Here is a 2747-nt window from a genome sequence, read left to right as displayed (position 1 = left end):
TGTACCCATTGCGTCACCGGTGGGTACCCGGCGGCACTGGGATCGAACCCCGCACCTCCCGCATGCGAGGCGGATGTTTTACCATTTGGCCACCGCTGCGCTACGATGATGATTATAGGGTTATGTAATGATGATGATGAAAGTAATGATGATGATAGCGAGAGAGAAAAAAAATGGCACTGCGTTGTTCAGCTAGGCCAGGATATGCGTAGCGAGAGCTATGTTGTGAGAGCGTTGCTGGGGCGAGATGACTGAAGTGAAGGCTTGAGGAGTTTACTGACAGCTTTTATTGCTGTCGACCCATGAAACCACTTGGCTACAGCGCGACAGCACGGCTCGAAAAAGTTTCCACAAGTTCACGGCATGTCGGACAGGCTGACAGCTGCTCCGTCGAACCACCGGCTAAAAGCGGGAACGGAGGGAACAATGAGGGAGGCGATGCTGGAAAGGTGTCGCCATCTGTCGTGCGGCTGGTGAAATGAAACTGGGGACATCCGGCCGCACTTTTTTGATCAAAGCCCTTTTTGATGAGCGCAAAAGGCAAGGAAACTCTAGGCATGGGCAATAGGCAAGGTGGCAAATGGCAATGGCAACTAGCAACAGGCTTGGCAGATTCACAAAAGCACTACATAAATTAAAGGCAAAGACAGACATGAACAACTCTAAACAAAGCGAAAAAGGAACAAACACAGCACTTTCACAGGTCAATTTCCTAGTTCTGGAGATAGGTGGGCCGTGTGCACTGCCTGACGAGACGCTGCAAGTGATTAACCGCTTGCCTGTGGCAATGCTCTTCTGCTGTTCCGTAGCCGAGGTTGCCAACACAGCTTGTCTTGAAGCGGCTTGTCACTGACCATTGCAGTTTGGCAGCGGCAGTGTTCTACGAGGAGTCTTAACGGGAGTCTTTGTATTTGCGGCTGCTTTGGCTGTCGGCGGCTGCAGCTGAGACTTGAGTCGGTGGATCTCTTGGTCCTTCTTTTTCAGCTGAAAGCTCAGGCGGCGATTCTCCTGGACGAGACGTTCGAGCTGCTTACAACGTTTCGAAACTCCGCACTGAAACCACTGGGCTGACTGCTGGTCAGTCGGGACTTAGAAGGATGAAGCTTTACTGATGTGGCAATATCTGATGGTTGCCTCTGGGCGGCCTTGATTTTCTTAATTTTGTCTTCTTTTTCCTTCAGCTGCATTTCAAGTCTGACACACTTTTGCTTCAAGCCACCCTCTCCTCTCTTACGCTTTTCAACGACTACTGCCTTGTCCTTGGCTGCTTTAGTGAACTTGTCACGCTGTCTTGACTTGCGAGTAGTATTCCTCAAGGTGATTTACCTTTGCCTTGAAACACTGGTTTTCCGCACGGAACTGTACGTTCCACCCTCTTCTGCAGAGGTGTCCCTTCTTGGCAGCGTTTCTCTGTGACCATCCGAGCCGACCGTAGGAAACAAAAAATAAACCATAGCGAAATTTATTGGTCGTATGTAAATTAGTATTGGTGGTATAATTTCTCTGTGGATTGTGTCTGCATTTGTACTAGACCAATACAGAAACCGATACACCTTATTGATCGATACATATATGTCTTATAGGATATGGTATTGACTGTATCGGTCTATGATGGGCTGTAACGAAAAGTACTAGACCAATAGAGATTCGAGTACACCTTATCGACTCATACATATTTGCCACATAGACCAATACCCATTTGTCCATGGGACTGACAGACTGATATGCATCATTCAAGGGTCCTACGAGACCAGTCGGTTTGTGGTTCTAGTTGTTTTTCATTGCTTCGTTCTCCAGCTCAGGCTCTGATCTCAAAATCAACACATGCCGATCCCATGGCGCTCATTAAGCATTGCAGTAACGTAAATTATTTGCCACCTTAAGGATAAGGTACGCTGAGGCAAACAGAAAAAATGCCGCCTCACGTCCCAGAGGATCCGGCGCGCAACGCTTTTGAACAAACTATGTTCTAGTTTGTAGAAAGCCGCGGACAACGCGGTGCCCGCAGCGGAGAGACGGTCGCACGGCGCTCACATCGGGTAAGGTTACGAGAGGAATACATTTTTCCCGTCTCTCCCAAACAAGAAATAAAGCAAACAAGAAAGAAAAATGATCAGCTATCGTGGTTTCCCGCATGCCGACACTCCAGTGTAGGACGGTAGGACCGTATGATAACAGTGAGTAAAACTTTTTTCTATTTTGCGTTTTATAGGCAAATATGCAAAAACCCACGCTGAGACCACACTGAGTCTTGTTTTATGTTAATAACAATTTTTTACAGTTATTGGCTGAGTTTTATCCACAGTCTAGCGAAACGGTAGCGAAAACGCAGTCGAAGGAGGGCAACATTGGGTAGCTGTTTTGGTATTTTTTAGTTTTCCTGTGCGCACGTCAGTAGCGTAAGTTTGTCGCGGTGTGCGTTGAATATAATATTAATTGGTTTTGGGGGAAAACAAATGACCCCGCCGCGGTGGCTCAGTGGTTGGGGCGCTCGGCTACCGATCCGGAGTTCCTGTGTTCGAACCCGACCACGGCGGATGCGTTTTTACGGAGCAAAAACGCTAAGGCGCCCGTGTGCTGTGCGCTATGCGATGTCAGTGCACGTAAAAGATCCCTAGGTGGTCGAAATTAATCCGGGGCCCTCCTCTACGGCAACTCTTTCTTTTTTCTTCTTTCACTCCCTCCTTTATCCCTTCCCCTACGGCGCGGTTCAGGTGTCCAATGGTATATGAGACAGATACCGTGCC

At 48.3% G+C, this 2747-nt stretch overlaps 1 pseudogene; it reads right to left on the bottom strand.

Annotated features, from left to right (window-relative positions):
- Positions 1–402: 402 nt before the first annotated feature.
- LOC144126008 (uncharacterized) lies at positions 403–1435 on the bottom strand (annotated as a pseudogene).
- Positions 1436–2747: the final 1312 nt, after the last annotated feature.

This window comes from Amblyomma americanum, chromosome 1 (assembly GCF_052857255.1).
Source record: "Amblyomma americanum isolate KBUSLIRL-KWMA chromosome 1, ASM5285725v1, whole genome shotgun sequence".
Taxonomy (NCBI): Eukaryota; Metazoa; Arthropoda; class Arachnida; order Ixodida; family Ixodidae; genus Amblyomma; species Amblyomma americanum.
The sequence above is the reverse complement of the archived record's forward strand: the minus strand, read 5'-3'. Positions and strand labels throughout refer to the sequence as shown.